The sequence below is a fragment of the Mus pahari genome, chromosome 13 (genome assembly GCF_900095145.1).
Source record: "Mus pahari chromosome 13, PAHARI_EIJ_v1.1, whole genome shotgun sequence".
Lineage (NCBI taxonomy): Eukaryota > Metazoa > Chordata > Mammalia > Rodentia > Muridae > Mus > Mus pahari.
This window is the reverse complement of record NC_034602.1, coordinates 8,026,547-8,038,372: the sequence shown is the minus strand read 5'-3', so window position 1 is coordinate 8,038,372 and position 11,826 is coordinate 8,026,547. Positions and strand designations below refer to the sequence as shown.

At 46.7% G+C, this 11,826-nt stretch overlaps 1 long non-coding RNA gene across 1 annotated transcript; it reads right to left on the bottom strand.

The window, feature by feature from the left end:
• Positions 1–733: 733 nt before the first annotated feature.
• On the bottom strand, positions 734–9,415 carry LOC115065212. Its single transcript, XR_003844997.1, has 3 exons — positions 9,380–9,415; positions 6,321–6,392; positions 734–795 (listed from the first exon to the last, which is right to left on the bottom strand). It is a non-coding gene; the product is annotated as an uncharacterized LOC115065212 (long non-coding RNA).
• Between the last annotated feature and the right edge of the window lie 2,411 nt (positions 9,416–11,826).

Genomic DNA, 11,826 nt, shown 5'->3' with positions numbered 1-11,826 from the left:
ACGTCAAAGATTTTGCTAACCTGACTGACGGATAACCCCGCTCAAATGGAACAATTGGGGTTTCCATTTCCTGGGTCACAGCAGAGCTCTGACTGCCTGGGTTTGAAGGCTGTGGTCTGGTTCTAGCCATTTGCTGGTCTCAGGGATGGAAACCAGAAACCATCTCCAAACAGAGATTGGGAAAGGAAAATAAGTCACACCCACAGGAATTGTGGGTGCTCCCCCACTTCAGGCTCACTCCCCTCTTCCAAGGCCCAGTCTAACCCTGGCACAGTCACTGCAGGGGACACGAGCAGTGCTGGACTAGGAGGTCATTCAGGGTGATGATTAGGACAGTCATCAATTCCTGAGGTCCAAGAGTGACTCACTTAGCTCTGATGTGCACAGATCAAAGAGGGGTATTTATGGCTTAGACACAAGCCTGCCATTCTTTGCCATAATAAATAATATAAAATTCTCATTCTGCTGCCTGTCTCTACCCCGGCTATCTTTGTACTGACATGAACACCCTTCTCTCTTCTCTCTACTCTTTTCCATCTTCAAAAATGTCAAGACATTCTTTGCTGGCTCTCAGACACTCGGCTGCCACGGTGCCATGGGGAGAGGGACTCAAATGCCCATGTCCCCAGACAAGAGCACAGACAGGTCTAGAGCGGGCTTGGAGCTAGCTCTTCCTGAGAACTTACCTTTCTTATTTTGCTTGAAGGTGTCTCAGTGTTTGGGCATGCTAGAAGCCCAGCCTCCATTTAAGAGCTCTGTGACTTCAGGATATCTGTCATGCTTCCATTCCCCAGCCTATAAAATATGGATAATTAATAGCCCAAAGTCTGACTTATGAAAATGACAAGATAAAAATATGTAAAGTGCTCGGCACCAAGCCTGTGGCAAAGCGATGCCAGTGAGCACCGTTCGTGCCACAATATTCTTGTGGTATTTCCAAGAACTGATGGATGCAGCACAAACTGTTCTGTGGGTCTTTCCCAGTGAGGATGTGCATCCCACACCCAGCCCCCAGGACTCAGACTAAGGAACACTCTTTCAGGAACCAAATGGCCGGGAGGATCCTGTGAGCAGGTCCAGCTCAGCTTCTCTGTGGGCACTTCAGACCCAGTCCTTAGGTAGTGCTGGGTGCTTCTGAATGGTTTAAGAAGCCACATCTCTGGCTTCTAATCCCTAGATGCCAATAGTAGCCTTCTAGTTGTCACCAAAGAAGTGTCTCTGATGCTTGTCTGCAGTGAGCAGTGGTTACCACAGACTCAACTCCCCCCTCCCCTAAGGCTTCAGGAACATTGCAGAAGAGGGAGTGGCTACTGAGAATTCTGCAATTTTGGTTTCTTTTACAATCCCAGAAATATTATAAGAATATGTTTTTGTTTTAACCCCAAGTATGGTGATATGGGGCAGCACCTGACTGCCATGTGCTCCATGCGCCAGCGGAGGCGCGGCCTTGCCAGCGGAGGGTACTTTCTGTGATTGTGTGACATTTGGAATTCTGGGGACTTTTTAGAGGGTAGATAAATGCTAGGACTTGTCAGTTGTTTGGTTTGTTAATAGTCGTGCTCAAAGAAGAAACAAAAGGAAAAATAAATAAATTCTGGAATCTCTCTCTCTGTGTCTGTGTGTCCTCTATCCTTCTTCTCTCCTATTTAGTGATGGGGGTGAGATGGAGTGAGGGGTATGATAAAGGTGAGAAAATGCCTACAAAGTAGCAAAGACTGGCTGGAGGGTGGAGGTGGCCTAAGATCCAGAGGTTCACTGTGAAAAGGTCTGCTATGAAGTCAGAGAAACTGAGGCTGTCTCCTTCACCAGGTCATCATGCTGGCATCCCAGCGTGGATAGCCCCGCTGATAAGGCCCCACCCCTTCCTACCAAGCTAATGGGACTTAATGGGGTCACTGGAAGAAGGAGGGTCACAACCCTCAGAGGTATCACCCTGATGCTGGGATTAATCCTACAGTGCCACCAGTCGCCAGCAAGTAAATAACTCCCAAATTGTGCTCATAGAGACATAAGAATCACAATGGACTCTGGGGACAGGGATGAGGGGGAGTGGGAAGCAAGAAATATACATAAAACATACAAGTAGAAGAAGGGTTCCCAAAGGGGGTGAAAAGAGGGAATGGGAAGGGGAGGGGATAAGAGAGGATAACGGGGGATATGATCAAAGTAAAAAATATTGTAAAAGAGTGAACAGCGACAGCTGAGGAGGTGAAGATGGCTTGCAGGAGAAGCACTGGCCTAGGAACCTTGGAAGGATGGGGTGGTCTGGCTGGGACCAGGCAGAGCTGGTAGTGGCATGAATGTGTCTGTCCACCATGTCAGAGCTCATCGACTGACAATGATTTCCAAAGCCTTGTTATCAGCAGTTTGCCAAATATTCCTAATTTCCCTTGACCTCTGACAGAGCCAAGCAGGTTCTCATCCTCCAACACTTCCTTTGTGTTCTGTTTGGTTTTGGTTTTGGTTCCAGACAGGGTTTCCCTATGAAGCCTGGGCTAGCTTGAAACTCACTCTGTAGACCAGGCTGGCCTTGAACTCACCTACCCCTACCTCCTGAGTGCTGGGACTCAATGTTGTGTACCACCATGGCTGGCTTTTATTCCAGTCTTAACTATTAGTATTAGCATTCTGATCACAGATTTTACCTCACTTAGTAACAAAGTTCTCAGTGTTTCAGGATGGCTACCAAAGGGTTAAAGAGGTTGCAGTGTTCAAAGGAGCCTGACTGGAGTCAGAGCTGCCACAGGTGCAGGGAGAGTTGTTGCACAGTTAGATATTAACACACACAGTTGGAGAACTGACCCACAGGCCCATCATATGACCTTCAGGACCTTCCAGGGGACCATGGTGCAGGGCACCAGGTCTGAGTAGATAGACAGAAAAACAGGCAGATGGTTAGTAATCCAAGATGTTCCCACCAAGCACTGGGCAACATGCAGAGCTAGAGCCTTGGGGACAGTTGGGAGTTCTCTCTTAGTTCCTTGATGAGATGGTTGGATTCAGGTCACTGGGGCTCTCCCTATCAATCACAGTGGTAACTGCTTTTGTTTGTTTGTTTGTTTGGTTGGTTGATTGGTTGGTTTTTGTTTTTTGTTTTGTTTTAGTTTTTGTGGTTTTCCAAGACAGGGTTTCTCTGTGTAGCCCTGGCTGTCCTGGAACTCACTCTGAACACCAGGCTGGCCTCGAACTCAGAAATCTGCCTGCCTCTGCCTCCCAAGTGCTGGGATTAAAGACATGTGCCACCACGCCTGGCTTTTTATAAGGTCCAAGTGTGTCTTGGTGACTTTGCTATTGCTGTGCTTGGTCAAGGCTGCATGACCAAGGCAACCCACGGAAGAAAGGGTTTATTTGGGGCTTACAGCTTCAGAGAGTTAAGAGTCTGTGACCATCATGGCAGCTACCATGACTGCAGGTAAGCGTGCATGGTGCTAGAGCATAGCTGAGCGCTCACGTCTTGAGACAGGACCACAAGATGGAGCTAACTGGGAATGGCAGGGGTTTCTGAAACCTCAAAATCCAGTGGCACACCTCCTCCAACAAGCCTACACACCTAATCCTTCCCAAACAGTTCCACCAACGGGAGGCCAAGTATTTAAATATATGATATATGATAATATATATATATATATATATATATATATATTATATCATATGCCGCAGCAGACAGACCTCACTTGGGTCCCCAATCCCAATCCACGGGCAAAACTAGGGTTCCGGTACAGGTAAGGTGGACAAGGAGAAAGTGGGGTGACAAACAGATGCGACACAAGGGAGTGTGGTATCTAAATGTAATTTGTCAAATTGAGCATCAGACTTTTTATACAGAAGAAAATAGGGAAGCTACACAAAACAGAGGAATGCAAACACGGAAGGACTGTCAGGAACCAACTGGGATAAAATTCAATGTTAACAGCTGGGATCAAAAACAGCTCCACCTAAAGTCAGCTTAAACTTAGAAGCCAGGGGCAAGGGCTTCATGCCCTTGCTATAGTTCCTATTCTAGTCTATTGTATAGTCCACCTTCCCCCTAGGCCATTGTAAATACTTGTGTATGGGTGTAATGTTTCTAAGTATCTACTCTGGTTCCTCTTTAAATCACAAACTTCCTTCTTCCTAGAGAATGGTAAATTCCTGTATAGGGCAGTGACTTAGCTATCCATGCCCAGGGTCAGCTCAAGAACTGCCTAGAATCTAACTTAGCTATAATTCAAAAAAAAAAAAAAAATCAAGCCTTAGAGTTGGGGCCTCCCCGCTCTCTGCTGCCACTAAGCCACCTGCAGTGGTAATCTTCAGATCTGCCAAGGCTGCTCTACTGTAGCTGTCCTTCAAAGTGTCTCCATCGCCTGCTGAGAAGACCGTTTGATGTTCCAGAGACAACATCCTTTGGACCCACCTACAGACACTCACCTGTGCCTTCAAAGACTGGGGATGGGGACTGGGGTTTTTCCCACACTATATAAACTGAGCTCTTTTCATTAAACCATGGGCTTTGATCAGAACACCTTTTGTCCTAGGCCCATTTCTCTCACCATCTATTCCCTATCAGTCCAGCCCTGCCTTTCAGGATGAACCCGGACTGGAGTGAGAGTTACTGCTGGCAGAAACTCACACCTTAGCAGCACTTATAATAAATCAATATTAAGGGAAAGCACACGGATCTGTTTACCAACTAAAGCAAGGACATTAGAGCATTCGTTATACAGGATGCCACGATTCCAGGAGACTAAGTTTCCATGAACTTTTCACCCAGGTTTTTGGGGCCTGTTGTGCTTGTCACTACTGGAATATATATATATATATATATATATATATATATATATATATATATATATATATATATGCCATTCTCATTCAAATCACCACAAAGTGAGGCCATTGTAAACTTGGTGTTGTGGCCTGGTTTCCGATATGGTTTTAATATACTCATGTGCCCAGAGGTTCCCAGTCTACTTAGATGAGCTTATAGCTTTTTGTTTGTACACATGAATTATTGGTCAACACCTGAGAGTTGGTTCAAGAAAGGTCTTGGCATTTATGTGCACATGTGCAGTTCAGACAGACTCTGCCTCTGAGTTTACACTCAGAATGGAGCTAACTGTTGCTTTGTAAACTAAAATCACTCAAGCAAGGCACACCCTAAAGGCAACAGACAATGTGCATCAACCTGATCTCCATGAAGAAGTCAATGGACCCTCAGAGTCCTGGAAGATGTCTCCCTGAGATGTCCCTTGGTGAGGATGTGTCCTGGCCTTCTTAGTAGGTAATACTCTTTAGATGTGGACACTTTGCTTGAACCAAAATACACAGAAAAATTGTCCAACCTCTCGAGACCTGGACAAAAGACAGTGCCCTGGAGGCACTGATACTCACTAAACAGGTTCTAGTTCAACCAGGCCACTCACTGCCTGTGTAAGCAAATTGCCTAAACTCTGTGCCCGCCATCCCTGCCTGAAAATGAAGGCACTAATATAACATCTAATCTGTAGGGGCATCTTCAGCATTAAATTCTCCGTATTGGAAAAGTGCTCAGAGCAGAGACAGGCACATAGCAAATAAACAAACTCAACACGGCAGGAGACAGCACCTTCTCCATGTACAGGTCACAACCAAATGTCTGGCCATGGAGTTTCCATGGGACCTTGGCCCTGCACAGGAGGGGTGGGCAGGCATGTGTGTTTGTGTGTGTCCCTGGGCACTTTCTCAGAAGAGGCCGTCCTGAGGACCAGAAAACTCGGCGCACAGGCTCTGAGACTTCCCATTTCACAAGCTCCCCCACCCCCCTCCAGGGGTTTTTCTCCATTAAGAACTTTGAAGAAGGAAAAACTTCCCTTCCTAATTTAGATTTGAGTAGGGGCCTGGGAACAAACTGGCCTTAAATAGACTGCAGAAAAGAAAGCCTACCTCAGAAAGAACTAAAGACTTATCTATATGCAAACTCAATGAAAGGGTTGGATTTGAAAGGTGGAAATGGCATATTTACATAATTGTTTTTGGCTTGCTGCAGCACCCAGACTGGAGGCCTCTGGGCAGGAATCAGGTGTGGCTCCCCGATTCAGTCAGATAAGCAAAGTGCCCTGATGATCTCTTGCAACATCTGCTGTGGGGATTTCAGTCTGAGGCAAGGAAGAAGTAAGTTTGGAGAGCCCTAATATTTCCTTTCTGGCAGAAGCAGCAAAACCCCAGCCCAGAAGCCTTCCCAAACACAAAGCTTGAAAGTGTTCGTGTCCGAGCTCTGCCAAATGCCTTGGATGACTTATCTGCTCTGTGCAATAAATCACCCTCCATGTAGAAGCTCAAATAAACAAAAACCCAGCACTTACCATCCTCCACAGTATCTACGCAGCAAGGATTTGGAAGGAGTTCAGTTGGGTGGCTCCAGCTCAGGGCTCCTCCTGGAGTTGTGGACAGGACATAGAACAGGTTAGCAGTCCCTTGATGGGACCAAAGGGTCTGTCGCTACACTGATTCTTCACATCGTTATTGGCAAGAGGGTTCCATTCCTCAACACATAGGCCCCCAAGGTGGCTACTGTACACCATGGAAGCTGACAGATATTGCCTCTGAGGAAGGCACTTATGCTGTGTTTGGGTGGGAATGCGTCATGGAAGGAGACGACATGATAGCTTAAGGACTAGGAGACAGGGATCTACGCTCCACCATGGAGACTGACAACCACAGGCTACACTCGCCCCTACACCATCCCAGCTGTGCCAAATATACAGAGCACCGCCAAACAGAAGCCTGGACAGACTGAGACTCAGCCTCTGCTGCCCCCACCTGCCTCCTCAGTGAACAACACACCCACTAGATCTAGGCCAGTCATCCCCAGTGGTGGGTTTGAGGCACTGGTAGGAGCTTAGCTTCTGGGCTGTATACATAGCTCGTTTGGCAGAGTGCTTTCTTGTACACTTGGGTTTGATCCCCAGCACCACATAAATTAGGCATGGTGATTCATACCTGTAATACTAAAACTAGGGATGTGGAGGTCTAGAACTGAAAGTTGGAGGACAGTAGCTGTCATGAATCGGGATTAATGACAGAGGCAAAAAGGAAATCCTTGAACTTGGAGGAAAGGTTAAAACAGCTTAAGGCTGAAAATGTCTCGTCCTGCTTTTTGGGATCTCGTTGGAGCTGGCCCGTTCTCATTTGGTGGCAGGTGTCTGTGTGGATTGTCTCTCAGCACATCTCCATTGGACTCCACAATTGAGTGGGTCACGGTGGCTAGATTGGAGTTTTTAAGCTAATTTCAGCTAATCATAACTAAGGTGTTTACACATTGCTTCATCCATCTGCCCTTACTCATGAACACATACTCTATGGCTTGGTTTCCATAGTTACATGGGGCCGTGGGTGCGGTCCAGGGCCACTGTAAGGAGTACAACTGCTGCTCGAAGCTTTGCAGTACCTGGAAAAGTGCTTTTGGGGGCCATGCATTCCTTACACCTGGACAGCAGGAGATGCTGTCTCAGAAAATAATAAATAAAAATAAAGAGGAGGGTTTGTTCCATTGTCCTGTCTCCATATCAAGACTGGGACATGAGGCTTCCACACCAAAACTAGGCCAGTCAGAAAATGTGGCCCCAGCTTTCTGAGGGAACCAGGGTGATTCTGCCAGCCTCTGTCTCCTCTCTGTTAATGACAGGTTGAAAGCGTTAGTCAACATTTCCCCCAGGTCCCTCTTGATCCCAAATGCAGATGTGTGACTGACTTCGGGCATCCAGTCCCCAAGCTATTCTGGCCCCAGCTGGAATCTGCTGTTCTTGCAGTGGAGCCATACCTGTTGTTCCTGTCCTGCTGCCCCCAAGAGTCTTTCAGACTCAGCCCTGCACCCTTCAGTCCAAGAAGCACCTCTAATGTTTTCCATTTGATATCATCTCATCTCTGCGTCTCAAGGTGTTCTCCCCCTCCACAAAGCCCCACTGTGCCTCACATGTGTGTGCCTTGCTCCTCAAGAGAACACCCTCAAGGGCAGGTGGCTGCAGGGCCCAGTATGAACTCAGCACTGAGAGCAACATGTTGGCATATGGGGTGGAAAGTGGAACAAGGCTGGATTGAGAAGGCTGGAGAGATGGCTCAGTGGGTAAGAGCAATGACTGCTCTTCCAAAGGTTCTGAGTTCAATTCCCACCAACCACATGGTGGCTCACAACCATCTGTAATGAGATCCAATGAAGAAACTGAGAGAGTGAGAGTATACTCACATACATTAAAAAAAATACACAAATAAATGGAGGAGGAGGAGGAGAAGGAGGAGGAGGAGGAGGAGAGCTATCAACCTAAACATTTCCCTTCCGTTCTTCCATGGGAAAAATCCTACTACAAAAGCCTACATTCAACAAAACTGGAAAATCTGGATGAAATGGACAATTTTCTAGACAGATATAAGGTACCAAAGTTAAAACCATCTGAACAGTCCCATAAGCCCTAAAGAAACAGAAGCACTCATTAAAAGTCTCCCAACCAAAAGAGCCCAAGACCAGATGGGTTTAGTGCAGAATTCTATCTTCAAGGAAGACCTAATACCAATACTCTTCAAACTAGTCCCCAGAATAGAAACAGAGGGAACACTACCCAATTTGTTCTATGAAGCCACCGTTACACTGTGTATTCTTCCTTGGAGATGGAATGGTTTCTGTCTCATCAGAAACTTGTAACAATTTCCTTTCATAGAGGACTTCATAACAGATTTTCTTCTGCTTCAATCATGTTTAATGTTCCAAATAGATTTTTAAGATTGGTTAAAAAAAACCCTACATATGATAATTTCTTAAGATTAAAAAAAAAAGGTAGTATTTCATTTAGTAAATGTTCAATATTTTTTTGCTTACAAGTATTGGATTTCCTTTAAAAAAAATAAAGAAAACTTTTATGTCCACAAAAGAAAAAAGAAAAAAGGAGGAGAAGGAGGGGGAGGAGGAAGAGAAGGAAAAAGAGGAGAAGAGGAAGAGAGCTATCAGCCTGAACACCTCCCTTCCATTCTTCCATGGGAAAGATCAGCGAGATGGCCGAGGCATGATAGTGTCACATGCTGTCTGAGAATGACTTTAGCACTGAGGCACCTATCACCGTGGTGAATTATTTGTCCACAGGTCTCTTGACCCTGCTAGAGGGCGTTCAAGTTAAAGATAGGTCCAAAGCATCTAGTAGTGACAATATCTGTGGGAAAATCTTGTCACCCATTCGTTTCTCCAAGAACACTGGGCAAGGAAGCCAGACATCTGTGATTAAAGCAGGTCAAGGCTGTAGCACAGAGAGGCCCCAAATGAGACCAGTTATTCAGACAGAACAAGGTTAAAGGTTACAGGCTCCTGGCTTCCCCTGGAGCTGCCCAAGGCTGCCTCCCCCAGACCCAGTACCCCCATGGCTTCTCCCAGACTCACTGTTCCTGTCTCCTCTGATCAGGCCCTGGCTGGAGCTTTCTCCTCTTGTCATAAGCATTAAATATTAACTCAGGTTTTGTTTTGGTTTAGTGTTCTGTTTATGCTCAGAGTAATTAACCTGCCCAGTGGGCTCAGGGCATTCTGGCCTTATTTGAAATGGCAGGACTCATTTTTCTCTCCCTCCACTCATATTCCTCTTCTTCCCACAGAAGTCATTCCTATGATTGTTGTGTTCTACCAACCTGCTTTGCTATTGGCATCCAAGCTTAATGTGGGTATTATGAGGCACGGGTTTAAACAAGTACGTAAGGGGCCTTTGCTGGACCCTTCTTACTGTCTCTTAGCTCTCCACAGTACAGATCATGCTCTCCAATTGCTCCAACATCATGTAAGAAGATGACTTTCATCATTTGCATATAGCATTTTATCCATCCACACTCCTATTACATGTTTCTAGAGGTTTCCATTCGCACTACAATGACACTGCATTACAGACTCCCCGTGTCTCATTGAGCCTGGTCAAGTCTCAGGGATGGCACGAGTGCAGCTGAGTGAGATGTGTCTATATCATTAGTTCCCAGAGAGGATGTGATCTTCACCTCTTACAGGGCTTTTGGTCAGCTTTTAAGCATTTGGAATATAGCTGCGCCCACATCTTAATCAAATGCTCCTGAGTTCTCTCCATTCTTCCTGCTGGTGACTCCCTGGCTCATAGTGTTAGTGTGTTGGTCTTGGTTGTAGGCTTTTAATCAGGTTTGCATTCTCAGATATGAATTCTCTACAGTGAAGCAGGCCTCAAGTCCAATCAGGAAGAAGTTACCCCACACCCAATCAGGGAGAATTTACCCCTCAACACACCAGCCACTATTATACCAGTATGTTCTTCTTGCCTAGCTGGTTGGCATTACTGCACACAGGGTCAGCCTGCAGCTCTGCAGCTGGAGAGGTCATAGATCCTCGTGAAGACGTCACTGCTTTTGTGCTGTCAAATGGATATGATGTGCCTATCTTCATTAGGGTTTGACTGCTGTGAACACACACCATGACCAAGGCAACTCTTTTTTTGTTTGTTTGTTTTTGTTTTTTATTTTTTCGAGACCGGGTTTCTCTGTATAGCCCTAGATGTCCTGGAACTCACTTTGTAGACCAGGCTGGCCTCGAGCTCAGAAATCTGCCTGCCTCTGCCTCCCAAGTGCTGGGATTAAAGGCGTGCACCACCACGCCCAGCTTTTAAAAATAATCTTAATCCTTTCTTACAGTCCAGATGTTATCCCCTTCCTAGGCTGCCCCCAACCACTCCCCATCCTATACCTCGCCCCCATCCATGAGGATGTCCCCACCCCCACCCCTTCATCCCTCCCCATTCTCTGGGGCCTCCAGTCTCTTGAGGGTTAGTGAATCTTCTCTCACTGAATGTAGTCCTCTGTGTATATGTGTTGGGGGCCTCATATTAGCTGGTGGATGCTGCCTGGTTGGTGGTCCAGTGTCTGAGAGATTTGGGGGGTCCAGGTTAGTTGAGACTGCTGGTCTTCCCATGGGACTGCCCTCCTCCTCAGCTTCTTCTAGCTCTTCCCCAATTTAACCACAGGGGTCCTGGGCTTCTGTCCATTGGTTAGGTATATCTGCCTCTGACTCTTTGAGCTGCTTGTTGAGCCTCTCAGAGGACAGCCATGCTAGGCTCCTGTCTGCAAGCACACCACAGCATCAGTAACAGTGTCAGGCCCTGAGCCTCCCCTTGAGCTGCATCCTAATTTGGGCCTGTCACTGGACCTCCTTTCTCTCATGCTCTTCTCCATTTTGTCCCTGCAGTTCCTTCAGATGGGAGCAATTCAAGGTCAGTTTTGGCTGTGGGATGGCAACCCCATCCCTCCACTTGATGTCCTTCCACTGGAGGCAGACTCCAGTTCCCTCTCCCCTCTGTTGGGCATTTCATCTAAGGTCCCTCCCTTTGAATCTGGAAAGTCTCTCTCTTCCCAGGTCTCTGGTATATTCTAGAAGGTCCCCCCACCTTCTACCTCCTGAGGTTGCCTGTTTCCATTCTCTCTCCTGGCCCTCAGGGCTTCAGTCCTGTCCCCTCCCTACCAATACCTAATCATGTTCCCCCCTTCCCCTCCCTGTACCTTCTCCCACCCAGGACCTTCCTTCCCTCTGCCCCCATCCCCGCCACCATGACTGCTTTCTTCTCCCTCCCAAGTAGGATTGAGGCATCCTCAATTGGGTTCCTCAACTTGTTAACCTTCTTGACAAATGGAGTGGGTCAAGAAATGGAATATAGAACTAAACAGAGACTTCACAACAGAGGAATGTTGAAGGCCTGAGAGGCACTTAAAGAAATGTTTAAAGTCCTATGTATTCTGTACTTTTTTTTTGTCTAATATCCACTTATTAGTGAGTACATACCATGCAAGTCCTTTTGGGTCTGAGTTACCTCACTCAGAATGATATTT